The sequence below is a fragment of the Mus musculus genome, chromosome 7, assembly GCF_000001635.26.
Source record: "Mus musculus strain C57BL/6J chromosome 7, GRCm38.p6 C57BL/6J".
NCBI classification, from domain to species: Eukaryota; Metazoa; Chordata; class Mammalia; order Rodentia; family Muridae; genus Mus; species Mus musculus.
In genome coordinates this window covers 107,107,114-107,122,452 of record NC_000073.6, presented here as the reverse complement: position 1 = coordinate 107,122,452, position 15,339 = coordinate 107,107,114, and the positions used below count along the sequence as shown (strand labels likewise).

The following is a 15,339-nucleotide window of genomic DNA, read 5'->3' as shown; positions in this document are numbered from 1 at the left end:
GTTTGAGTTAATTTTATATCCAGCTATTTCACTGAAGCTGTTTATCTGGTTTAGGAGTTCTTTGGTGGAATTTTTAGGGTCTCTTATATATACTATCATATCATCTGCAAAGAGTGATATTTTGACTTCATCTTTTCCAATTTGTATTCCCTTGATCTCCTTTTGTTGTCAAATTGCTCTGGCTAGGACTTCAAGTACTATGTTGAAGAGGTAGGGAGGAAGTGGGCATCCTTGTCTAGTCCCTGATTTTAGTGGGATTGCTTCCAGCTTCTCACCATTTACTTTGATGTTGGCTACTGGTTTGCTGTAGATTGCTTTTATCATGTTTAGGTATGGGCCTTGAATTCCTGATCTTTCCAAGACTTTTATCATGATTGGGTGTGGGATCTTGTCAAATCCTTTCTCAGCATCTAACGAGATGATCATGTGGTTTTTGTCTTTGAGTTTGTTTATAACGGATTACGTTGATGGATTTCCGTATATTAAACCATCCCTGCATCCCTGGAATAAAACCTACTTGGTCAGGATGGATGATTGCTTTAATGTGTTCTTTGATTCGGTTAGCGAGAATTTTACTAGTATTTTTGCATCGATATTCATAAGGGAAATTGGTCTGAAGTTCTCTATCTTTGTTGGTCTTTCTGTGGTTTAGGTATCAGAGTAATTGTGGCTTCATAGAATGAGTTGGGTAGAGTACCTTCTACTTCTATTTTGTGGAATAGTTTGTGCAGAATTGGAATTAGATCTTCTTTGAAGGTCTGATAGAACTCTGCACTAAACCCATCTGGTCTTGTGCTTTTTTTGGCTGGGAGACTATTAATGACTGCTTCTATTTCTTTAGGGGATTTGGGACTGTTTAGATCGTTAACCTGATCCTGATTTAATTTTGGTACCTGGTATCTGTCTAGAAATTTTTCCATTTCGTCCAGGTTTTCCAGTTTTGTTGAGTATAGCCTTTTGTAGAAGGATCTGATGGTGTTTTGGATTTCTTCAGGATCTGTTGTTATGTTTCCATTTTCATTTCTGATTTTGGTAATTAGGATGCTGTCCCTGTGCCCTCTATTGAGTCTGGCTAAGGGTTTATCTATCTTGTTGATTTTTCTCAAAGAACCAACTCTTCGTTTGTTTAATTCTTTGAATAGTTCTTCTTGTTTCCACTTGGTTGATTTTGCCCTTGAGTTTGATTATTTCCTGCCATCTACTCCTCTTGGGTGAATTTTCTTCCTTTTTTTCTAGAGCTTTTAGATGTGTTGTCAAGCTGCTAGTGTGTGCTCTCTCCAGTTTCTTCTTGGAGGCACTCAGAGCTATGAGTTTCCCTCTTAGAAATGCTTTCATTGTGTTCCATAGGTTTGGGTATGTTGTGGCTTCATTTTCATTAAACTCTAAAAAGTCTTTAATTTCTTTCTTTATTTTTTCCTTGACCAAGGTATCATTGAGAAGAGTGTTGTTCAGTTTCCATGTGAATGTTGGCTTTCCATTATTTATGTTGTTATTGAAGATCAGCCTTAGTCCATGGTGGTCTGATAGGATGCATGGGACAATTTCAATACTTTTGTATCTGTTGAGGCCTGTTTTGTGACCAATTATATGGTCAATTTTAGAGAAGGTCCCATGAGGTGCTGAGAAGAAGGTATATCCTTTTGTTTTAGGATAAAATGTTCTGTAGATATCTGTTAGATCCATTTGTTTCATAACTTCTGTTAGTTTCACTGTGTCCCTGTTTAGTTTCTGTTTCCACGATCTGTCCTTTGATGAAAGTGGTGTGTTGAAGTCTCCCACTATTATTGTGTGAGGTGCAATGTGTGCTTTGAGCTTTACTAAAGTGTCTTTAATGAATGTGGCTGCCCTTGCATTTGGAGCGTAGATATTCAGAATTGAGAGTTCCTCTTGGAGGATTTTACCTTTGATGAGTATGAAGTGTCCCTCCTTGTCTTCTTTGATATCTTTGGGTTGGAAGTAGATTTTATTCGATATTAGAATGGCTACTTCAGCTTGTTTCTTCAGACCATTTGCTTGGAAAATTGTTTTCCAGCCTTTCACTCTGAGGTAGTGTCTGTCTTTTTCCCTGAGATGGGATTCCTGTAAGCAGCAGAATGTTGGGTCCTGTTCGTGTAGTCAGTCTGTTAGTCTATGTCTTTTTATTGGGGAATTGAGTCCATTTATATTAAGAGATATTAAGGAAAAGTAATTGTTGCTTCCTTTTATTTTTGTTGTTAGAGTTGGCATTCTGTTCTTGTGGCTGTCTTCTTTTTGGTTTGTTGAGGGATTACTCTCTTGCTTTTTCTAGGTTGTGATTTCCGTCCTTGTATTGTTTTTTTTTTTTTTTCTGTTATTATCCTTTGAAGGGCTGGATTCTTGGAAAGATAATGTGTGAATTTGGTTTTGTCGTGGAATACTTTGGTTTCTCCATCTATGGTGATTGAGAGTTTGAACGGGTATAGTAGCCTGGGCTGGCATTTGTGTTCTCTTAGTGTCTGTATAACATCTGTCCAGGCTCTTATGGCTTTCATAGTCTCTGGTGAAAAGTCTGGTGTAATTCTGTTAGGCCTTCCTTTATATGTTACTTGATCTTTCTCCCTTACTGCTTTTAATATTCTCTCTTTATTTAGTGCATTTGTTGTTCTGATTATTATATGTCGTGAGGAATTTCTTTTCTGGTCCAGTCTATTTGCAGTTCTGTAGGCTTCTTGAATGTTCATGGGCATGTCATTCTTTAGGTTTGGGAAGTTTTCTTCTATAATTTTGTTGAAGATATTTGCTGGCCCTTTAAGTTGAAAAATCTTCATTCTCATCAACTCCTATTATCCGTAGGTTTGGTCTTCTCATTGTGTCCTGGATTTCCTGGATGTTTGGGTTAGGATCTTTTTACATTTTGCATTTTCTTTGATTGTTGTGTCCATATTTTCTACAGAATCTTCTGCTCCGGAGATTCTCTTCCATTTTTGTATTCTGTTGCTAATGCTCACATCTATGGTTCCAGATTTCTTTCCTAGGGTTTCTATCTCTAGCGTTGCCTCACTTTGGGTTTTCTTTATTGTGTCTACTTGCCTTTTTAGGTCTAGTATGGTTTTGTTCATTTCCATCACCTGTTTGAATGTGTTTTCCTGTTTTTCTTTAAGGACTTCTACCTGTTTGGTTGTGTTTTCCTGTTTTTTTTTTTTTTGAAGGACTTGTAACTCTTTAGCAGTGTTCTACTGTATTTCTTTAAGTGAGTTATTAAAGTCCTTCTTGATGTCCTCTACCATCATCATGAGATATGCTTTTAAATCCGGGTCTAGCTTTTCGGTTGTGTTGGGGTGCCCAGGAGTAGGTGGGGTGGGAGTGCTGCATTCTGATGATGGTGAGTGGTCTTGATTTCTGTTAGTAGGATTCTTATGTTTGTCTTTCGCCATCTGGTATTCTCTGGAGCTAGTTGTTATAGTTGTCTCTGGTTAGAGCTTGTTCCTCAAGTGATTATGTTAGCCTCTATCAGAAGTCCTGGGAAACTAGCTCTATCCTTAGTTTTAGTGCTCAGAGTACTCTCTGCAGGCAAGCTCTCCTCTTGCAGGGAAGGAGCCCAGATATTTGGTGTTTGATCTTGCCTCCTGGCAGAAGTTGTGTTCCACTCACCATAGGTTTTAAGATACCGTGGCGGATCCTGTGTAGATCCTTGCAGGTGTCTGGAGACTCCCCGTGCCAGGGACCCTGGTGCTGCAGTGGACTGGAAGGGACTTGTGCCCCGGATCAGGCCAGATTATCTGCTTCCTTAATTAATGCAGTCTCAGGTCCTGTGTGATTGGATTGGAGCAGGTGCTGTGTTCCACTCACCAGAGGTCTTAGGATCCCGTGGCAGATCCTGTGTGGGTCCTTGCGGGTGTCAGGAGACTCCCTTGTCCAGGGACCCTGGTTCTGCAGTGGGCCGGAAGGAACTTGAGCCCCCAAGCATGTTCTTGATGAGCTCCTCAAACCAATATTCTTAGTGTCTTTGCAACTCTTGCTGTATTCAGTATGTCACCCATAAAGGGAGATAGTGGGATGTATAGAAACCTAAGGAAGCAATGAAAAGCTGGAGGCTGATAGCTGAACAAGGACAGAGCCAGGCAGAGCTGCCTTCCACACCAAAGGGAGAGCAATACTGGATGACATGGCCTCTGTGTCTTTGTGGTCCCTAGGCCATGAGCTTCATCCCTGAAGGGGAAAGTTTGGATTCCAGTTTACAGACTGGAATTTTGGAGAAGAATGGGAATAGAATTTTTGCTTAGGAGCCTAATAAGAAAAACTATGAGCGAGTAGGAGGGCCAATAACACAGCATATTTCTTCTACCCCAATCTCCAGCCAACCCTACAGAATTATGCCAACTAGACCTATTAGCAGCTTCCCCTCTCTGACCTCAATGTAGGCATGGAGCAGAAACACTGTTGGAAGTGTCGTCCATGAAGGAGCCTAAGACCTAGCATGAGGGAGAGACTTAAAGGACAGCACTGGCTTCTGGGAAAAGTTTCTCAAAGCCCATACTGATCTTAGGAGTTTTATCTTTATACTAATTATGCCCCTCTGCTTTACTTCACTGAGTACAAGCTCCAAGTCTCTTAGGTCATGCTTCTAATTATTTTCCTTTGAGGAAATATTTAAAGGTGAGTTCCTAAAGGTTGTGTAAACCTGGGATTCCCTCGTGCTTTGAGAGTCCTTAGCATATTACCTTTCTGTCCTTTACAGCAACACCCTGGGACACTTGCTGTTGTAATTAAAATCACAGGCTAAATTTGCCAAACCACATGTTATCTGTCTTTCTTTCATATCTTGTATAAATATTGCTCAAAATCGCATCAGAAGATGATGTGGTTTGGGTTTCAGAAAGCCATCTGACTTCTGATTTTGTTCATATAGTAATTGAATTCAGGATGAGCATGCCTTGGCTCACCTGAGTTTTGGCTTTACAGTTGAGGAATGTAACTTGATTTCTGGGCTTGCACTTTCCACTCTGTTTTTTGCAGTTTTTGTCACTTAAAATACACAGAAGACCACCTAAAATAACAAGAATCGAATTTTCTTAATAGTTCTCTAATATTAACATGGCAATGTGTTTTTCCAATGTGTAGGAATACTATTTTGTGCACTGTTTAAGGTCATCCTTGTGTTATTTAAATGCTGATTCCCCTGCCATCATATCTTCTTTCAATCAAGCGACAGCATTGCAATATGTAGCAGAGGATGACCTAGTTGGTCATCAAAGGGAGGAGAGACCCTTGGCCCTGTGAAGGTTCTATGCCATAGTATAGGGGACTGCTAGGGCCAGAAATAGGAAGTGGGTGGGTTGGTGAGCAGGGGGAGGGGAAGAGGAAGGGGAAGGGATAGCAGGTTTTTGGAGGGGAAACTAGGAAAGGGGATAACATCTGAAATGTAAATAAAGTAAATATCTAATAAAAAAAGAAAAAAAACCCCATATATCTCAAAAACAACAACAAGAAAGAAAGAGACAGCATTGTAATGCTCATGTCTAAAATCTCCTGTCTCAAGTTTGTGTAAACTATTCTTCCTATTTATTATCTGCCTTGTCAATAAATGCTGATCAATCAATGGGTGGGTAGAAGAGAAAATGGGTCAGAAACTTCTATTAGCCAGGGAGAGGACAGAGAGGGAGGGAGGGAGGGAGATTCAGATCCCTTGGGAGGAGTAGAGGGTCTGAGAAGACACCAGGAGAAAAAAACATTTGAAGCCCCAAAGGCCAGATCAATAATAATGTAAAAATCATGGGATCATGGCTGGGAGGTATCCAGATTGCTGTAGAGAATTAATAGATTAGTAATTGCCCAGAAATTAAAGTACAGCTTGAAATAAATCTTGTTTTTTTACCTGTGTGATTACTGGGGACTAGCAAAGGTAAAGAAATACAGCCCACGGATTCATTTGCTACTTGCACTTATATTAAATGAATTCATGGGCTGAGCCATCTCTCCAGCTCAGCAGTTGAGAGCACTGACTGCTCTTCTAGGGGTCCTGTGTTCAAGTCCCAGCAACCATAAGGTGGCTCTCAACCATCCTGTAATAGGATTTGATGCCCTCTTCTGGTGAGTCTGAAGGGTTTACTAACATAAATTAAAATAAAATGCCTTCATCAGATCAGTCTGTTGACAAACATGTAGACCAATTTAGAGAAAAAAAATTCATTTTACACCAATGTTTTCTTTATTAAACTTTTATACTTCTATTCCACATAAAGATAAAGTTTTTTGTGCATAGGTATAATTTATAATAGGACAATTAAAATTACATTTATTTGAGTGTGTGTGTGTGTGTGTGTGTGTGTGTGTGTGTGTGTACGTTCATGTGCCATAGCATGTGGAGCCAGAGGACAACTTGGGGAAATATACTATCTTTGTTTCAGAAACTGAACTTAGATTGTTAGGGTTTGTAGCAGGTACCTTTAGTTGCTGAGCTATCTCACTAGCCCCAAGTCAGACAATTTTTAGATGAGACTTTAGGTTTTTTTTTAAAAAAATTTTTCTTTCTTATGTTTATTAGTTTTTGAGAATTTCATACAGTGTATTTTGATTATATCTATCCTTCATTCTCCAAGTCCATGCAGACCCAGCTCCTCTTCCCTATCCACCCATTTTTTGTCTCTCTTTAAAAAATAAACCTATTGAGTCTCATTTGTACTTCCTGTATACTCTTGGGGAGTGTGGCCAATCACTGGAGCCTACTAAACTTACCAGGGGTTATTCTCATAAATAAACAACAACATCATAAACATCAGCATTAGCATTAGCAGCAGCAGCAGCAGTAGCAGCAACAACAACAAGAACACAATAACAAAACTGACTGTCCTCCCAGTGGCTATTAATTGCCAATACCTCCTCAGTTTAAAATGTATTCAAGAGTTTCAGCCTAATTACTTTTGATATTCTAATTGTGGATTCCTATTTTCCCAAATAAATTTGAGAGTAACTCTACTTATTTATTAAAATAAACAAACTGAGTTGATATTTGTGCTGCACTAAATGTATTTTTTTCATACTCAGATGATATTTTATGTTTTTTTTCTATTTTGTTTCTTTTTATGATTGAGGATTATTCCACTGTATTTCTATGTCACACTGTGAAGCTGATGAATGTTTGTGTCATCTGGGCATCATAGAGCCTGGGAAGAAATGCTAGAATAGAGACTGGACCTCAAAGTTGGAAAGTAAATTTTGGGGAGTACTGAGGCCTGAGTATGGTGCCAATACTAGTCTAGTGGAGGAGGACAGTGAAGCCTTCACACTACTGTAACCTACTTCCTCTTGAGCATTGCAAACAAATAGACAAAAACAAAAGAATGAGGGTAAATAGAACATCTAACCAATAATTCCTTAACAAACAAATCTTAACACAAAACCCAAGAAAGATAAAAATCAAGGCAACATGAAAAAGTATTAATTAAAAAGCAATGGTTTCTGTATGTATTCTTCTGTCATGGGACATCTGGGTTATTTCCAGCTTCTGGCTATCACAAATAAGGTCACTATGAACATAGTGGAACACATGTCCCTGAGTCATGGTGGGGCATCTTTTGGGTAAATTCCCAAGAGTGGTATTGCTGGGTCTTCAGGTAGATCTATTTCCAATTTTCTGAGGAACCTCCAGACTGATTTCCAGAGTGGTTGTACCAGTTTACAATCTCACCAACAATGGAGGAGTGTTCCTCTTTTCCACATCCTCTCCATAAGGTGTTGTCATCTGAGGTTTTGATCTTAGTCATTCTGACTGATGTAAGGTGGAATCTCAGGGTCATTTTGATTTGCATTTCTCTGATCACTAAGGACTTTGAACAGTTTTTTAGGTGCTTCTCAGCCATTCGAGATTCCTCTGTTGTGAATTCTTGGTTTGACTCTATACCCCATTTTTTTGATTGTGTTGTTTGTTTGTTTTTTTTTTTTTGGTGATTAGCTTTGTTTATTTACACAATGGAATACTACTCAGTTATTAAGAATGAGGACATTCTGAGTTTTGCAGGCAAATGAATGGAACTAGAAAATATCATCCTGAGTGAGGTAAGTCAGACCCCAAAGGACATGCATGGTAGGTACTCACTAATAAGTGGATATTACGCCCTCCAAAAAAAGTACAGAATACCCAAGATATAGTCCACAGAACTCAAAAAGCTCAAGAAGCTGAAGGGCCCAAGTGAGGACACCTCAGTCCCACTTGGGAGGGAGAAGAAAGCAATCACAAGTGGGGAGGCAGAGAGGGACTTGGGAAGGAAAGTCAGGGGGTGGTGGGAGAGAGATGAACCTGATCTGGTATTGGGTGTGGGAAAGGGACTGAAGCTGTGAGGGCCAGCAGAAAGAATGGAAACAGGCAACCTCAGGAGGTAGGAGGTTGGGAAGACCCCGCAGAATGCACCAGAGACCTACCTGGGAGGTGAGAGAATCTTAGGTTGTAAAGGGAGGGATCTTTGATGAAATGCCCAACAGTAGGAAGAGGGAACTTATAGAGTCCACCTCCAGCAGGAAGACAGGGCATCAAGTGAGGAAGAGGGTTGTCATCCTACAGTCAAAACTCTAACGTATAACTGTTCCTGTCTGAAAGAACTGCAGAGATGAAAATGGAGAGAAGCCTGAGGAAATGAAGGTTCAACGATAGGCCCAAAGTGGTATCCAGTTCAAGGGGAGGCCCCAAGACCTGACACTATTACTGAGGCTATGGAGCGCTCACAAAAAGGGGCCTATCATGACTGCCCTCTGAAAGATCCACCAAGCAGCTGAAAGAGTCAGATGCAGATATTTGCACCCAACCAATGGACAGAAGCAGCTGACCCCTGTGGCTGAATTAGGGAAAGGCTGGGAGAAGCTGAGGAGGAGGGCGATAATGTAGGAGGACCAGCAGTCTCAATTAACCTGGAACCCTGAGATCTCTCAAACACTGGACCATCAATCAGGCTGCATACACCAGCTGATACAAGGTCCCCAATACATATACAGCAGAGGACTGCCTGGTTCAGTTAGAGAAGATGCAACTAACCTTCAAGAGACTGGAGGCCCTAGGGAGTTTAGAGGTCTGGTTGGGTGGGTGGTGGTTGGTGGTTGGTGGTTGGTGGTTGGTGGTTGGTGGTTGGTGGTTGGTGGTTGGTGGGTGGTGGGTGGTGGGTGGTGGGTGGTGGGGACATCCTCGTGGAGACAGGGATGAGAAGGAGGTATGGGATGTATAATAGTTGGACGGTGGACCTGGGTGGGGGAATAAAATCTGGAGTGTGAAAAAATAAAAAATATTTAGAGACATCAAAAATAAAAATAAAAAGCAATGATTTCCAATGAGAGTGAATTAGATAATATTTCAGAAAAAAGGGTTGAATAATTGATTATATAAATTGTATTAGTTTTTATTGCTGTGACAAAACTCCATAGCCGAAAGTGAGTTATGGAATAAAGAGTTTATGTTCACTTATGATTTCAGAGTGAGAGTTCAGAGGGTAAGTATATATAGAAAAGTACAAGCTGAGCAGGAAACTGAGAGACCACAGGTTCAGCCACATACAGAAGGTAGACCTGAAGTGATACAAGGTTATAAAATCTTAAAACTCTCTCTATCTCCTTCAGCAAGTCTTCTAATGGCTTCACAACTTCTCCAATTAACACAGTGGGGATCAAGTGTTCAATTTTATGTGCTATGGAGAACATTTATTATTCAAATGACCATATGAATGTTTAAAGAAATAAAAGAGGATACAGAACTTCCTGAGTGAGTTTTAAGAAAATAAAGTGTAATAAAACCAGTATAGGATACGGGAGTGAGACTTCACAATGAGGGAGAGAGAGAGAGGGAGAGAGAGAGAGAGAGAGAGAGAGAGAGAGAGAGAGAGAGAGAGAGGAAGAAGAAGAAGGAGGAGGAGGAATAGGAAGTGGAAGTGGAAGAGGAGGAAGGAGAAGGAGAAGGAGAAGAAAGAAGAAGAAAAGAAGAATAAAAGAAGAAGAAGAAGAAGAGGAAGAAGAGGAAGAAGAAGAAAGAAGAAGAAGAAGAAGAAGAAGAAGAAGGAAGAAGAAGAAGAAGAAGAAGAAGAAGAAGAAGAAGAAGAAAAAGAAGAAGAAGAAGAAGAAGAAGAAGAAGAAGAAGAAGAAGAAGAAGAAGAAGAAGAAAAAGAAGAAGAAGAAGAAGAAGAAGAAGAAAGAAGCAGCAGCAGCAGAGATATCTCAAATGATTTACTTATACATTTCAGGGATTTGGAAGAACAATACAAACCAACCAAATTTCAGTAGACAGAAATAATTACAATCAGGGTGGTAGACCAGATTTTGGGTTCAGACTCCATCTAAGGCTGAATTCTCTAGCACCAGTTTCCAGATTACCCCCTAACAAACTTGAGTGTAGCACCGATTCTCAGGTTACTTTCCAACAAACCTGCACCTCCAGGTTACAAGCCTGCTCCCAGCACTTCACTTCCTAACAACTTTAAAGGGCAATATAATTACATATTAGACCCCCAATCAGATGTGTGACAGGCTTGGACCCCCCACTCCTGAATGCTTGGCATTTCCTATAAAATCTTGTCCAGCTGAGAGGTTGGGGCTTCACTGTCCAGTCCTGCTGCATCAGAGATGGCACTGTGGCCCAAGCTACTTTGAATTAAGAGACCCTAGTGCAATCAGAGTTGGCCAGCTCCTTGGTGGTCTTTTGGGGTTTGTGAATGCTTAATGGGAACAAGGGCTGAAGAATAAAAAGGAGAAGGACAATTATAAAAACAATACAAATATCCAGTAAGCAAAGAGTTCATCCTCTGCAAAGATAAAGAGCATTAACAAACTTTAGCTACACAAGACAGTGAGAAACAAATTAAGAGACACAAATTAAGAGAGGTGCAAATTGAGACATCATAGAAAACATGAATGGAGTAGAGAAAATCATTAGGATATATCTAAGAAAGTATATTTCACTAAGTTGCAATATCCCAAAGAAATGGATGAATTTCTAGACCTAAAAATTAAACCAAGATATAATAATTTAAATAGCTTCATAATAAGTGGTGAGAAGGAAGCAGCAGCAGCAGCAGCAACAACAACAACAACAATAATAATAAACAATTCTAGCTAAAAATTGTCCAGTCTTAGGTGGATTTACTGCTCAATTCTAACCTTAAAAAATTAACACCAATACTTTTAAACTAACATAAAGTAGGAAGGATGGGAGCTTCTGCTAAGTTTTCTTTACAAAGCTAGTATTGTCTTCACACCACAACTGGAAAATGGCACAGCCCAAAAGGAAAAGTATAAACCAATCTCCTTGGTGAACACAGATGCAAAACTTCCCAACAAAATATTTACAAAGCAAATTCAAGAACAAAAAGATCATTGTTTATAATCAACTTGGCTTCACTTCAGACATACAGAGATGTTTAAACATATGTAATCCATAGATGTGGATATATATATGATATATATCACATCAGATAAATGGATTGAAGAACACCTGTTAATCTCCATAACTGCAGAAAAGGCTTTTGATAAAATCTAATATCCCTTCATGGTAAAATCCCGGAGGGGACTAGACATGGAAGGAATTTGTCTCAGTTTGTACTGTCTTTACTAACACCAACCATAGCATCAAACTGTTCTTTGTCATTGATTTGTGTTAGATTTTCAGTCCCCCATCTGGACAACTTAGGATTCTGCAAATGCGTAGCAAATTTCCAGAATAATGTCAAACATGTGATATCACCGAGATTCAGACACTGATCTCTTAGCCATGCTTTTAATTATTATGCTCTTCCCACACATAGACATAAAGCTAGGCATGCTCATCTAGGACATACTATCTTCATAGTTTGCCGATAAACCTTCTCTAACGAATACAGGAAGTATATGGTAGAATATGCAGTGTTTCTCTAAAGAAGCCATGTATGACACAGTGATAGGGCTTGTTGAATCATAACTATGTGTTATCTTTCCTCTTTACAGCCATTTGGGAGAAAACACAGCCCAGGATCCATTCACACTAATGAGAAAGAATTCCCCTGAGTACTCTAAACTGCCCCAGAGACAGTTCATAACACCTCCACTACTCACTCCATTCACCACATTTAAAAGGAGCTACTATATGACCTTACATACAGTAGGAGGGTGTGAGATAAGTGAGGATCCTCATTCCCGCCCTGTCTTGCTCTTAGTTTACAACTTTGACTGAGCTCTCTACTTTTATGACAAGATGCCTACTCCCTGCTTGGTCAATGCTATAGGCAATGCCATTCTAGGGTTTTCTCTGTCAAGAGGGAAATGTGCTCAATAGTTCTGAAATGTTAATGTAATCTTTATTTTTTCTTCTAAAAGAGAAAAAAATTGGCAAGATTGGCAAAGAAGAGAAGGTCTGACATGAACTAAGGAAATGGGTCAGATTGAAAATAAATTGCATTTATCTATATTTGATTTGTAGGATTTACTTATCTTCTGGCATAGATCTAGCCAAGTTTTTTCTACAATAGCTATCTATTCTATCAAATAATGGTTACAGTATTATGTTCCCAGTGAAGAAGAATCTTGTTTTTCATGTTATGAAGTTGTAGGCAGACCTTCCACAGAATCAGGTTTGGTTCTCTGTGTGTGTGAGTGTGTGTGTGTGTGTGTGTGAGTGTGTGTGTGTGTGAGTGTGTGTGTGTGTGTGTGTGTGTGTGTGTGTGCATGTGGTATTTTCACTAAAGGGGTATTTATCTCTAACGGAATGAACATTTAAACAAAAACTTTATAGAAAAAGCTAAATGAAATGTTAGAAAGCTTAGTAGTCACAATAATATTTTAGCAGATACTATCTGACCTTAAGGCAACATTTCCACCTTCACATTTGCATGGGAGTTTTTTTTAATGACAATATAATGGAGGTGTGAGTATTACCTTGTAATGTCACTTCAGAGTAAGTGATAGACCCACCATGTGCAAAGTAATAGTCACATTAGTGTCAGACTAACAGTCATCTCTGTCTTTGAATATTTTGGCTCAGTTAAATAAGTCCAAGGCATTATATATTCTTATTGTATTACAATTGATCATACTTGCTGTGAATAAAGGTGATTTTGATGTGATTCATGTATTTGATCAGCTATAGGTACACAGAAACACAACTGTTTTAAAATATAATTTGTTCAGACCTACTGTGGAGGCAGTTAGATAATGCTGCATGCATATTTGTGCATCTGAGAGTGGGTGTTTGTGAATGGGTGTATAACTGTGCTATTGTGATTGGGGGGTTAGAATGGAGGATGGGTAAAGATAATGTAGAAAATACCATAGGAGTACATAGCTGTGGGTAAATGTGATATGGTCATAAGGTGGGCTTTCATATTTTGGTACATATACGAGTAACAATCGTTATTCTTCATTGTTAACTTGGCTGGTTTTAAAAATCACCATAGAAACACACCTCTATGTGTATCTGTGAGGGTATTTTCAGAAAGGTTTAACTGAGAAGAGAAGGCCCACCGTGAATGTGGACATGCTATTTGTGACTTGGGATCCAGGACTAGCTAAGTGCCAGCATTTATATCTCTGCCTTCTGTTTCTGGATGTAATATGACTCATAACCTTACATTTCTGCTCCCATAATCTCCCCAACATGATGGATTGATTCCTCAAACTGCGAGTCAAAACAGGCCATTTCTTCTGTATTTTGTCATGGTGACAAGTAACTAATTAACTGCATGGGGCATATCTCAATACAAATGGTTGTGAGCCACCCAGAAGTTGCTGGTAACTGAACCTAGAACCTCTGGAAGTGTAGCTGTCCTGGAACTCACTCTGTAGACCAGGCTGGCCTTGAACTCAGAAATTCGCCTGCCTCTGCCTCCCTAGTGCTGGGATTAAAGGCCCGTGCTACCACTGCCAGGCTCAACTTTATTCTTAAAGCCTCTTATGAGTTGAAACATTGTGCCACTTAGACTCACAACTTCATCCATATGCTAATAGCCTGTTAGTAGATTATGTGGGATGTGTTTTTGTCTTTTTCATGTTTTAGAGAGAAATGAATGCAACAGTCCTCAAGTTGGACTAAAATGTGTTCTTCAATCTGGATGTGAAATACTGTATCTCCATTTCATTCCCTGATAACAGAATTTGGCATCTTCTGAACACAGGAACAAACTCAAACCGCAATTAAAGTATCTGGCTTTTCTAGCAGTAAAAGTCAGAAATATTTTTCTATTACATTGCAATTGTTGAAGATATTTCTAAGTATTTAAAGTCATAATTACTTTGAATAAAGTTGTTCTAGATCCACCATTATATATAACAATTAATGTGCTGATAAAACACATCATATTTGTTATCATGCTAATAAAGCCCATATGTTGTCGTTTGCATATATTTTCTAAAATTGTCCAGGTAACTATTTTAATATGATTACTTTCCTTGGTAGCTACATTTACTTTGTTATGTACAGAGTACATATACAAAATGAATATACATTTATATGGGTGCATTGTAGAATACTATTTTGAGACTCCTTTGCTAGATAGATAAAAGAGTGGTAGCTCAATGCCTTCATAGGAACTTAAACTTTATGCTTTAAATTTCTTTATTTTTGGAAAAAACTATTATTATTATTATTATTTTAAAAGCATAATAATTATTTAAAATTTATTCAATTTCCCTAAAGGTATTTGCAAGTCTTCTAATAACTATTTAAGTATACAATGGAAATATTTTGATTTGCTTAATTCATAATCATGGACAAAACCACAAACTATTCCATGTCTTCTAAAGGACACAGTAAAAGTGATATCATTTTTAAAAAAAGGGTTTATAGTCTTTGGGAGGAATAGCCAATAGATAAGGGAAGGAAGTGAAAGATGATGACTATCTCACTGCTGGGAGTTACTATTTGAGGGTACCAGGAAACCAGCTGAGCTGATGGCTTAAATGGAAGTCTCATTGTGGTGATGCTGTGTCCGCTGTCTTTGAAGTTCCTTTACAGCTGTTGCTGGTGCTGTGGACAAGATTTCCAAAAACTATCAATCAGTCTTATCCTTTGAGGTGTTGCTCTCCTTCAAGACAAGTTATTTTCTCTTATTTAAGAAATAAGTTTGATAAAGCATATTGGTTCTTTATAAAACCTTAATTAAATCTTTGTTATTATCCTTTCAGAGAAGAGAAAACTTGACAAAATTATCTTTTAAAAATCCAACACAGTCATAAGATGGATGGAATGTGGTGAGAGCAGCATAAGCCACGAGGAGTCCACTGATAATACACCAGAACCTCATATTATACCTTTACAGATTTAATACATAAGCCATGAGGACTCCACAGATAATACACTGGGACCCTCACATCATAGCTTTACAGATTAACGCAATCTGATTCACCATTGTGTTATTAGAAGCCTGATGCCCAGAATAAAAA

The 15,339-nt window shown here is 38.8% G+C and overlaps 1 protein-coding gene across 1 annotated transcript in view; it reads right to left on the bottom strand.

The window, feature by feature from the left end:
- Nlrp14 (NLR family, pyrin domain containing 14) overlaps window positions 1-8,998 on the bottom strand; it is an 84,649-nt gene extending 75,651 nt beyond the window's left edge. The window contains exon 1 of the mRNA XM_011241938.2: window positions 8,984-8,998. The gene's annotated coding sequence lies outside the window, so the exon portion shown is untranslated. The remainder of the gene's footprint in view (window positions 1-8,983) is intronic.
- Between the last annotated feature and the right edge of the window lie 6,341 nt (window positions 8,999-15,339).